Source organism: Haemorhous mexicanus, chromosome 2 (assembly GCF_027477595.1).
Source record: "Haemorhous mexicanus isolate bHaeMex1 chromosome 2, bHaeMex1.pri, whole genome shotgun sequence".
In the NCBI taxonomy this organism is placed as follows: Eukaryota; Metazoa; Chordata; class Aves; order Passeriformes; family Fringillidae; genus Haemorhous; species Haemorhous mexicanus.
The window spans coordinates 32,257,532-32,269,933 of NC_082342.1; the positions used below are offsets into that span (position 1 = coordinate 32,257,532).

Consider the following 12,402-nt stretch of genomic DNA (forward strand, 5'->3'; position numbering starts at 1 on the left):
TTCAAAAGTTCATTGACCTGATAACCTCAGAACGTGGCTTCATGTTTGTCCCCCTTCAGAAGCCACCTGAACCACAGCAATTGGAACACATCAATTGGAGCAACCCCAGCTCCTTTGGCTGCTCCTCCTCAGACCTGTGCTCCAGGTCCTTCAACAGCTCATTTCCCTTCTCTGGGCTCACTCCAGCCCCTCCATGTCTTTCTTGCAGTGAGGGGCTCAGAACTGGACACAGCACTCAAGGTCTGGCCCCACCAGTGCTGAGTACAGCGGGACAATCACTGCCCTGCTCCTGCTGGCCACACCATTGCTGATCCAGGCCAGAATGCCACTGGCCTTCCTGGCCACCTGGGCACAGCTGGCTCATGTTCAGCTGCTGCCTACCATGTGTGGGGCTTTTGTGACCCCAGGGCAGCACTCAGCCCTCGAACCTGCTGAACTTCATTCACACCCTCGGGCTCAGCCCATTGATCCCTCTGCAGAGCCTCCTTACGCTCCAGCACACAACACTCACACCCAAGCTGGTGTTGCCTACAGACTGACTAAGGGGGGAGATCCAAGGGTGGGGCACCCACATCTTCCCTAGAGAACCTTTTCCAGTGCCTCACCACCCTCAGAGTGAAGGATTCCTTTGTAATGTTCAGCTTAAACCTACGCTCTTTCAGCCTTAAAGGCCAGAGTAAAAAGTCTCTCTCTCTGCCTTTCTTATAAGCCCCTTTATATTTTGAAAAGCTGCAAGAAGCTCTCCCAGAAGCCTTGTCTTCCCTAGGCTGAACAACTCCAAGTATCTCTGACTTTCTTTGTGGGAGGTTCTCCAGCCCTCTGACCATTTTCATGGCCCACCTCTGGATCTGCTGACAAAACCCTTCATGTGTGTGTGCTTAACAATTCCATGCCTCCATCTACTCCCTGCATTTTCCACTTCTGTGTTGGGATTTGCAGGCACATGGAGGACAGGGGGGTGATTGGAGACAGCCAGCACAGCTTCAGCAAATTTTTCCCCTCCTGATCTGTGGGATCTGATCAGTCTGGGGATGAGTGCTCTGGGAGCAGCCCTGCTGAGAAGGAGCTGGGGACAGTGCTGGATGAAAAAGTGGACATGAGCCAGCACTTTGAGCTTGCAGCATGGAAAGCTTCCAGCCTTCCAACCCTATCCTGGGTGGCCAAAGGATGTGCTCAGCAGGTCAGGGGAGGGGGCTCTTCCCCTGTAATCCCCTACGGCGAGATCCCACCTGGAGCACTGCCTGCAGCTCTGCAGATTGTTACTGGGCCTTTGAAACCTAGAGAGAGGAGATTTCAACTGGACACTTGGAAGAGTATTTTTGTGGTGAGGGGTGTGAGGCACTGGCACAGATTGCCCAGAGAAGCCGTGGATGCTCCATCAGAGGCCAGGCTGGATGAGGTTTTGAGCAACCTGGTCTAGTGGAAAATCTCCCTGCTCGTGGCGGGAGGTTGCAACTAGATGGTGTTTAGGAGCTCTCCCGGCCAAAATCATTCTGTGATTTTGTGATTCTAGGATGTGCAAATTCAGCAACACAGTCAACCTTGCCGTGGTTTCAGGTCCCAGTCTCTCAGTTTCATGTTCCTCATTTTGCATCTCTAGTACCTCTTTTTACAGCAACACTTTTAAATTTTGAATATCAGCACAATGAGTCAATATGGCTCCAAGTCCCAGCAGAGTGCTGTGCTTTGCAAGGCTGGCTGAGGGGGAAATCTGCCCTATCCTACTGTGTAGGGCTGTGTAGACTGAATCTCTGCTAAAGCTTTAGCATGTTTTCAGCTAAGGCTGGGTGGTTTATGGCTGTGGCATGAAAGGGTAGAAGAACAATGCCTTTCTGGCTGCTTCTCAGGCATGCAGAGGATAACGTCTGAATGTCGTGAAGCACAATGTCAAAACAACACACATATGGAAAGAATTCGAGATTCTGGAGTGGATTCCTACAATGGAAAAAAATAAGAACATATCTGTTGATTTATTTTTTGTCTCTGACACTATGACATGAAGATTGTAGCAGTCTCTTAGGGTGTAAAATATAAGAGAACTTTTTTCTTTTCTTGATTGTAGAAACTGCCCTGAAATTGGTGCTTTGGGCTTACTTCTCCTTCTCATAAGCAGAAGATAAAGAAGGCCAAAGAAGTGTGTTATGATTAATCTGGCAAAACCCAGGGAAAGGGATTTATTTTTCTTTAGGGATATTGGAGCCTGGCTATCTTTGACTTTAAAGAAATTTACTGTACTTATAAAAGACTATACCTACTCCTGCTGCACTATCTAAGAAAGCGTAGAAAACATTTAGAGAAAGAAGGAGGAAGAGAGGCAGGGACGTGGAGATTTCTGTCACTATTTATTCTCTATAATTATTCCTTTTATTTTTACTTATCACATGAAAACATAATCACTTCCATTCCAATTTTTATAAACTCCTACAAATACCTGTTTGATTGGGTTGTTATGCGTTGCTCCAGCTGTCTACTGTTCACTGCCTTATTTCTTTCACATGATTTGTTTCCTTTCCATGGTAGTTGTAAATGTTACTCCTCTGTCAAGATGAGCAAGATCCTGGTGAAATCTTGGTGAAATCTCCTGGTATGAGCAAAAGATTTACTTGGAAACCTGGGAAAAGTAAAGAAAGCTTTTGGGGAGCCAGCTCATTCCCCATATCTGAAGGCATGAAACACATGGCTTAGGGAACCCTGTTGTTATGAAAGGAAGGAAAGAGAACTCCAGAATGGAAGAGAAATAAGGTAACATCCAGTGCTTAATTCCAAACACCTGTGACTGTCTAACAGTCCATTCTCTGGAGAGGCAGTTCCTCAGCCACCTGCTGTGCCCTTCCTCTGTTGCAGTAACACCCCATCAGCTGAGGACAAAGGTGTCTGTCTGTCTGTCTGTGGCTGCCATGCCCAGCTGAAGCTGTGTTACCTGTGCTGAGACTCACTGCCTCTCCCAGCTCCCTGTGCCTCCTGCAGCCTCTCTCCTCCTAAGCTCACTCACCAACACAGCCTTGGCCACTTTCCCAACACTTCCTGCTCCCTCAGCCCCCTGCAGGAAATATTTCCACAGCAGCACAGGAACAAACCTTCCTGTCCCACACTGTCTCTGCCCTGGCTTCATAACCAGCATGGGATGATATCTTCCCATTCTCCATAACCAGCATGGGATGCTATCTTCCCATTCTCCATAACCAGCATGGGATGCTATCTTCCCATTCTCCATAACCAGCATGGGATGCTATCTTCCCATTCTCCATAACCAGCATGGGATGCTATCTTCCCATTCTCCATCCTGCCATGAGCAGCAGCTTGAAAAAGAAAATCCCTGAGATTCCTTCCAGCCTAAATTGTTCCATACCCTCTGCTTGGAATGTCATAGGCCCAGCTAGCCCTGCCCCAGAGAGGAGTGCAATCCTACAGAACAGCAAAGGAAATGTTCAAGGAGGGATATGGATGGGGTGGTTTCAGGAACTTTTACATCTGCTTTTGCAAAGGGGTTTTTGTGGTTGTTTTTGTTTTGGTTTTTTTTATTTAAAAGGATTTTTTAAATTTTTTCAGTAATAGGTGAATGAAGTAAAGGTGGAGAAGGATTTTGAGCCTTCAGTGGAGGGAATTACATTTGACAAGAGAGCAGGTAAGAGCTGCTGCTGAATTGGGAGGGAAGTCTGACATTGGGGAAATGGAATTTATAAATATCCAACAAGTAATCCCCAAGTTATTGTAGACATGAATTGATGATGACATTTTTTTCAAGGAAATTGAACAATGGATGAAATCAGGCAGAAAGTGACAAAGGTTTTTAAATCTTCCTTAGAATTACTGACAGAAAGATTTATTCTGCAAGGGACTTCCCTAGTCCAAGGCCTTCTTCACAGCAGCGACACCACCAAAGGATAACAGGTTACTCATGGCTGTCTTGTAGAGATTTTTGCAAACCTGCAAGAATGAAGATTCCCCAGGGTCTCTGGCCTTTCTGCCAGTGCTGAACAATCCTTGGCATGAGTTTTCTGTTCCTTATTTTCAGTCTGAGTTTCCCTGCTGCCATCTAAGACTCTTTCCAGCTGTCCTTTGCTGAGCCCCTCTGATACCAGTGAGCCTTGCCTTCTCCAGGCTGAACAGGAGCAGGGCCCTCAGACTCTCCTGGGTCATGGGATGCTCCTGTGCCATCCAGGGGCCTGCATGGGGCTCCACCAGTCTGTTCTCATTGACCTTTTAATAGGGCATCTGAAACAGATCCAGTATTGAAGCTGTGCCCTCTGTTCAGGGGAAATGGGAATAAACTCTTCCCTTAGCCTGCTCCTCCAGTTCTCATGCTGTGCAGGATGCAACTTCCCTTCAACTTCTTATCCACCAAGAGAAAGGAGAGAGAGAGTGCGAGAGGGCACCTGGCTGAAATCATGAGGAGAGCAACGATGGCCGAGCAACCTCAGTGTTGAGAGAAGCCTGTGAGATACATCAAGGAAACACCAGATCACTCCTGCAAATGCACCTCTTGAAAGAACCAATTTGCCATCTTCTCATGCTTCTCTTGGTTTGGCAGCAAACTGCTCTCCTAGCTGGCAAACCTACAGTGAAAGTCTGCTCAGGAGTCAATCGCTGATGAGGCAGGACAAGGAAAGTCAAGAAATGGGGCAGTCCTGTTGGATCTCAAGTGCTTCAAACAATCAATTATTCTGTGCAGTTAAATGAGTAATAAAGCTGCTGAGTGCACACAGAAATATGGAAACTTTTCTGTTTGGGGAAAGCGGGGAAGTTTGCAGCTGCTCTTTTCTCTGATCCTTTCACAATACTTGGAGATTCTTTGGCAGAAAGATTTTCTTTCCCTGACAGAAAAATTTTTGGGAATTCTTAAAGAAGACATGGACCGGGAATGAAATTGTGGGTAGCACCTGTGATATGTCCTAGATGTGATTCTTACTGTAAATGAGTCAGAAATGCAGAAGACATTGTGAGCAGGATGTAAGTGTGTTGTGGGAGGGAGGTGCCTGTGTGTTTTTCCTGAGAATCTGTGGAGAAAGAGGGAGGGAAAGTGGGTGGTATTTCCAGAACAGACTAGCCAATAAATTTGTTATGAGCATGCACATCTGCAGTGTGAGATAACCAGCTGAGACCCTGCTGTGCCTGGTTCGGGTTCAGATACACGAGTGTGAAGAAGATGTTCAGCTTGTGTCATTGCAGGGCTGGCAATGTACATTTGGCATCAAGTATGTGCTTCCAGAGGGGAAGGTTTTCCTGGAGAGTGTGGTATGCAATCAGTTCCTACCCTAGCCTCCTCTTCTCATAAACCCTGGGAACACCTAATATCATGCAACTAAGGAGGTCGTTCAGAGCAAGTGGCACACTCCACATTTGCCTCTGACCAATTGCATGACAATTTTCCATGCAGCCATCTGCCTTTGCTGTTTCTCCATAATCTCTAAATTGAGAAGATTTAAAAAAAAGGTCTGACGATTGTGTTTTAGTTTTTCTAGTTTTAACTGCAGATGGTGCTCCCTCTCCAAGGAAAAATTACTGCAAAGAGCAATCCAGAAAGTTTTCACCCAGGCCAGCAGCGTTCTACAAATTGCCATGCCTTCAGTGCAGCCCTGCACCCTAAGTTCACTTTACTGAAGAAGTCCCCAAATTTAGAAAACCTCCTGAGTGTCCAGCTGTTCATTAACCAAGCCCCCACGGCTGCAGTGTGCTGTCAGATGCAAGTGCTTTACAAAGTGCTGGGCTTCACACTCCGAATTCCATCAAAGTCTTTGCTTTCCACAGCTGTGGTTTGCACTTAGGTTTGTTAGCAGACCACTTCCAAAGGCAAGCTTGCATATTCCAAAGCTGGGATCCTCATGCTGTTATATCAATTCACCCCACAGTGCTTTATAATTTTTTTGGATCAGGAAATGGCAACGATGATCAAATGCGTCTGACACCAGCCTCCTGTTCCTCCAGAGGCTCCAGGGCTCAGATGCTCACACAAGAGGGGACCTACAGACAGTGGTCCTGCAAGACTACACCTCATCCTTAACAAAGAGCCCCTATATCTCCTCAGCCTGGTGAAAATACCTGTAAAAACAGCTTCTATGAACAACTTTTGAAAAATCACCCCTTAATAGCAAAGTTCTCCCAGCTATTTCTCTCAGTAACTTTGTGTACTGTATGTAACTACAGGCATGCGGTCTGACCATACATAAAATACAAAATTTAACTGAATAATCGTATTTTTGATATTAAGAAATTAGGACACACCAAGGATTTATCACACATGGGGTGTAGCATGAAGGTTTGTAAAATGGTATTTCTTTAGGCAGCAGGTAGGTGCCACAAAAATCACATGTGATCCAATTTAAATAGTGTTTCTGTTTCTGTATGCTTAGACTGCCTCTGAGACAAATGTGAGCTCATCTGGAATCTGTTTTGATGGCACTACATGGGTGCCCTGCATGACCCTGAATAGAGGGAAAGTGTTTCAAAGACCAAAAAAGAGATTAGGGTTTATTTTGAAGCTCTGCCTTTTATATTTGTGACATCCACTGAGGGACTATTTGTGGATTCAGTAAATGGTCAGTAGAAGTTCAGTTATGGTTTCTGCATGTTTTCAAAAGGAGATGCAGGGAAAACATTGCTCTGGAGTATCTGAGCTCTGCTAAGATATGATGAAGGGTTTTATTATGGTTCCCTGTGACCTTTATAATTCTCATCTCACTTCACCCATGCAGGCTCAGGATGAAGGAAGATGTACCCAACTGTGGCATCCAGAAATTATCTGTATAGTACAGATAAGATCAATCAAGGTCAAGATGGAACTTCTTTATTGTCTTAATACACGAGCAGTTTGCTTTGGGGAAATTTTGTATTATTAGGCAGACAATATAATACGATAAACTTCAAAGGCAACAAAAATGTTAATCTATGTGATATATAGTTCAGTTTAAATCTTGCCATGGTGAATGGTAAGACCAAAAATGAAAGCAAAGTTGTGAAAATTCTCCCATGTGCCTATCACCTGTTTGTAGATATCTCATGGATAGAATGAGAACTGATTTATTGTGACAAGAAACCGTGAAACAGCAAAGATTGGACGAGGCTGTGAAAGCAGTTGCAAAGAAAACACATCAAGAGGTCATCCTTGAGTTGTTTAGTGATGGATGAAAACTGACTGTGCTATTGAGCCATTCAGCACATTTTTAAGTGTTTCAGAAAAAAAAAAAAAATCCCAAAACAATAAAGTCTGTTTCCACTTGCTTCAGATTACCTGGTTTGTCCCAACTACAGGCTCCCTTCTTACTCAACTATATTACACCAAAGACTTTTCAAGCTATGGTACATAAAGAGAGCTGGGTTTTGGCCATCTACTGGCTCCACTTTAGCTGGAGAAACAGATCTGTGGGGATTAGGCATGTGAAACCATTGCATTTCACATAGGCATGCTAGCAGGACTGAATGTTTTTCAAGCTCTGTCCCCTGCCTTCCATGCTCCCAGAAAAAGCAGACCATTTGCTTTGGAGGGAAGATAGTTTTCTGAGCATTTAATTTAATCTTAATAAGGATGTGCTTTGCATTTCTTCCCTATTGTTGCTGTAGTTTGACCTTGACAGCAACACCTGCCTGTAAATCAAGAGAACAATTGATGTGCTGTTACACGTGGCATCACACGTCAGAGAATGAGATTGGAAATATTAAAAACAAAATAATGTGGGGGAGAGAAGGGTTTTTCAGGGGAAATCAGTGGACAGGTGTGTGTGGAGAAGGATTCAGTTACTAGGAGAGGCTGGGGGAATAAACCAGCCAAAGACTTTGCTCATCCTCCACCCATCCCTAAGTCACTGGATCAGTTCTGCTGGGATGTTCACAGCAGATACCAACATTTCTGAGACCCCACTGCCAAGTTCACAACAGGCAGTGCACCCTGCTGTGGAGGGTGTGAATACTGCCACATATAAGAGATAAAATATATGATATCTGAAATACATAATAGATTATTTATATATGATACATTGTATGTACTCCATAATGCATGGTATGCAATATAAAATATAAAACATACAATATATATATCAGGTCATGTCATATAATATATCATATCATAATAATAACATATAATATATCATATCAACTTGGTCCTCTGCAATCTCTCTTCAGCACTGGGATATCTAGGAAATCTGAGTTCCTTTATGGTAGGCAGAAAAATTTGGTGGGAATTTTGCTCCTCTCAAAACCAGCTCCTCTGTCTCAAGATCCCTCTAGTTAACCAGTGTTTGTCCAAACGTAATATAGAAAGTGGAGTTTAATTCCAAATTCACAAAACTGTCTCTTGTTAATGATAGGATCAACTTGTGTTGTCAAATTTGATCTTGTTGCCAAAATATACTGGGGGTTCAGTAATCACGTGTCAGTTCACCTGCTCAGCTGGGAACAAATATTGTCTGAGTAACCACTTACACAAAAAAAAAAACAAAAAACCAACCTGCTTCAAACAACCGTGTTCAGAAGAGGCTTTCTGAAAATACAATTTGTTCAGCAAGTGAGTCAAAAAAAAGTGGCACAAATACCTCAAAATGAATTTTTCAGCTTAACAAGAAGGAAATAATCTAAGTACTGAAATGCAATTTTAAATTATAGGGAACAATAACAGGTGACCAGGCATTTCAGTGCTGTGTTCTGACCATGCCTTAGTCATTAAATGGTGTGTGAAGTCTTCATTATGCCTGCAGGCAGAAACTTGGCATTAAAACCAGCTGGGTGACAAGGGAGCCCTGCTTTGGATACATCTTGTCTTTTAGCAGCCCACTGTTAGCATCCTACACATGAATTACAGAACACAAGAAGCAGGTTTGCCTGCTTGTCATCTGGTTTCCAAGTAGACAAGATCTGACCTTGAGCCTAATTTGTACATTTGGCAGTGAGCTAAACCAGCCTGGTCTTGTTCTGTGGTTGGTTCTGCCTGTGGAATAGTAATTCCTCTCGTCACCTTTCTGAGGACAGGTTATCTGCAGGGTGCTTTACAGGCTTTACAGGGCAGACACGTTCAAGACTTATCTTGCTAAGGCACCAACGGAGGCACTCTCCTGACTCACCCGAGGCAGCCCTGCAGCCCAGAGAGCCCACACAACTTGGGAATCCGGCATCAGCGGTGCCAATGGGATGGCTTCCACATGGCAGTGCAGCATGGCACAGAAAACTGCTCTGGAGCCTAAATGGGTGTGAGGTGCCAGCGTGAGGCTGCACCTGAGTGAACGGATCCTGCTGTGAATCAGCTGCTCCGAGCACACCGACTGCTCCCGATGGACACACACACACCGCTCCGGGACCCAGGCTCACCCCTCTCCTTGGGGCACGGCTACAGACACTGCAGCTCCTGCTGGCCCTTGTCCGATGTGAAAAACGCCAATCACTTGTTTTTAAAATTCTAAAAGTTTAATAGTAATAAAATGGTTATAAAAATAGCAATATAATTAGAGTAATAATAATTTGGACAATTTGGATTAGGACAATATGAGACAACAGAAACAAAGAGTTATGGATGTACAGGTACCTTTTTCTGGGCAACATAAGCCTGAAAAAGGACACACTTTAACAGAGGATTAACCCTTAAAAACAATGACCTGTTGCATATTCATAGACCTCATACATGATGCATAAATTCTATTTAAATACAGGATTCTGTCTGGTCAGTGTCAGCTTCTTCCTCTTGGTCAGTGTCAGCTTCTTCCTCTTCATCCTGACAGCATCGTTAAGCCTGAGCGAGGCGGAAAGAAGTTAATTTCTTCTGATAAGAGAGCAATAAATTCTTTTTCTCTGAAGGATTTAGGTGTCCTGTGGCTGCTATCTTGCTGTGAGTCCTTTCTTAAAAAAAAAAAGTATCTTACATAGCATAGTTTACATTTCAACATTTTGTTATAACCTAAAACTATATTTAACACCTAGTTAAGAAAATTAATACAGCATAACTTTCTAACACAACACATATGATATTCATGTTAATATTTGCAAAAAGCCAATCATAAAATACATATTTTTCACATCAGATGAACACAGGAATGTGCACAGAGGTTGTGTGGACGCTCTTTGGGTGGGCAGGGGAACAGGGTGACTGATGTGTCAACTCTTGGCTGGACTGAGGCAACAGAGTGCACCTAAAGCTTGTCACAGTCCTCCTAACCCCATTTGGGTGTAGACCCAAGTCACAGAGGGTTTTGTTTGTACAGTGTTGTCACTTTTCAACAATTGGATTTTTCAAATGCTAGTCTTAATAAAGCTTATTTTTCATTAGCATTAGTGTCAAAATTTTGAAAGTTCTGCACTTCTGCTGTGTAAGAAAGGGAACCTTTATCCTTAAAGAAGGTGTAGAGAGAAGACAGCTGGAAAAAAAACCTCTTTCTGAATTTCATGGATGAAGTATCTTTCTCCTGGGGTCTTACTACTGATAATTCTGTCAGTTGAGAAACTCTCTAATGACCCTGATAACTATGGATGAGTGTCAGGTTTGTCAAAATAAAAGGCAATACTCTTCCACCAGGCTACTGCATTCCCACCTGGATCTTCATGTTTGTTACTCCAGTATCTCCCCAGCTGCTAAAATAGTTCAGACACTTTAGTTATTCAGTCTGTAGCATAAAAAGGATAGATCACCCGTGGGCTGAAACAACAGAGCGCTGACACTATTTCTTGCAGATTCTCTCCCTCTCTTGGCATACAGGATCATTACCCTTTTGGGACTGCTCTTTTCCAGCTCCATAGATATCACTTTTTTGGTTGCTTTTTTCACCAGGACACTTCTCCTCATGCCTCTAAGATGGAGACTTGCAGTCCCCATATATTTATCACTGAGACACATATGCTGCAGGAGGTGAGGGGGTGCTTTTTTAATAAATTTGCCTGTGACGCCCCTTGACAACAGAGCTGCCATCCAAAAGGGTCTTGAAGCCAGGTGGAATGGGCTGGCAAGGACTCTTATGAAACTGGAAGTGGACAAAGTCCTGCATCTGGGATAGAAGAACCCCTTGCAATGACACATGCTGGGCACTGACTGTGTGGGGAGCAGCTCTGCTGAAATAGACCTGCTGGCTTTTGTAGGCACAAGCTGAACATGATCAAATCTGCCCTGGCAGCAGAAATGACCAACAGCATCCTGGGCTGCACTTAGAGGAGCCTAAATCGGCAGATTAAGGGTCTCAATCCTTCTTTGGCAGCATTTAGAACACTGCATCCAGTTCTGGGTGATGTAGCACAGGAAGGTGTTGGTAAACTGGGAGAGTTCAATGGGGGGCCATGGAGAAGGTCAAGGGACTGCAGCACTTCCCTGGGAGGAGAAGCAGGGGAATAAGGCTTGTTCAGCTGGGAAAAAAATGTTTTTTAGTGTGACCTGATATCAGCTTTCCAATACTTATGAGCAAGTTACTGAGAAGATGAAGCTAAACTTTTCAGAGTGCATATTGTGGGAGGATGAAAATGTGAGAGACATTAATGAAATCAGGAGAGTATTCAACTGACATAGTGAGAAACATTTTCATGATGATGTCAGAAAATTTTAAATCACACCACCCAGAGAAGCTGGATAGTCTGCATACTCAGAGGTTTTCAAGACCTGACTGGACAAAGTCACCAGCGAACAAAATTCACCTCACAGCTGTCCCTGTGTTAAGCAGATGATTGGACCCAATGACAACCAAAGGTCACTTTGAAATTCAGTTACCCACCAATCCTACAATCCTCCTGGCTCCCTGGATCATTCAAGCTCATCACATAAGGACCAAGACAGGCAAATCCCAGTATTTCCTTAGCCATATTGCTCTTGAGGAATCCTGCTGGAAATAAAGATGTTCCATGTCCCTTGTCCAACCCATTCAGCCTTGTCAGACCAATGCTGTCCTGATGGGGATTTCTGTGCACTGACATTGACCCAGTGGGTCTAGTGAGCTCCTCTGCATTGTCCTTGCACTCAGCAATTAATGTGTCCCTGCAATTGGTCTCTCCTCAGTTTAGTGTTTGGGGCTTTCTTGGTAAATCTGGGTCTTTTTGGAGGGAAATTTTTCCCGATGTGGCTCTTCTGCTTTCAAGGGAGTACAAGTAGAATGAGATCCAAGCACAAGTGCAAGAAAAAAGAGAACTGAGAGAGCATCTGCAGATCTGTAGGATTTCAACACACAAGATGCTCTTCTGAGAAAGCCCATGATAGTTCCTACAAACAGCTGATCAGGATTGAAAGTAAAAGGAAAGAACACTAGAGTCACACCAGGGTGTTTGGGTTTTTTTGTGGAAAAGCCCCAGTTCCAGGGTTTCTGTCTGGCCAAGTCACTTTTGTAGTTCTATGTGTAGGGATAGCTCAGGATGAGCAGAGTTCAGCCCCAGGAGCTCCTCCTGCTCAGCTGCTGGAGCCCAGGCTGCAGAAGTATTATCTGAAGCATTTACTTCAAACTGAATTGGGAA

The 12,402-nt window shown here is 44.1% G+C and overlaps 1 protein-coding gene across 1 annotated transcript in view; it reads left to right on the plus strand.

The window, feature by feature from the left end:
* LOC132323252 (epidermal differentiation-specific protein-like) overlaps positions 1–12,402 on the plus strand; it is a 35,722-nt gene that overhangs the window by 11,615 nt on the left and 11,705 nt on the right. The gene's annotated exons all lie outside the window — the stretch shown is intronic.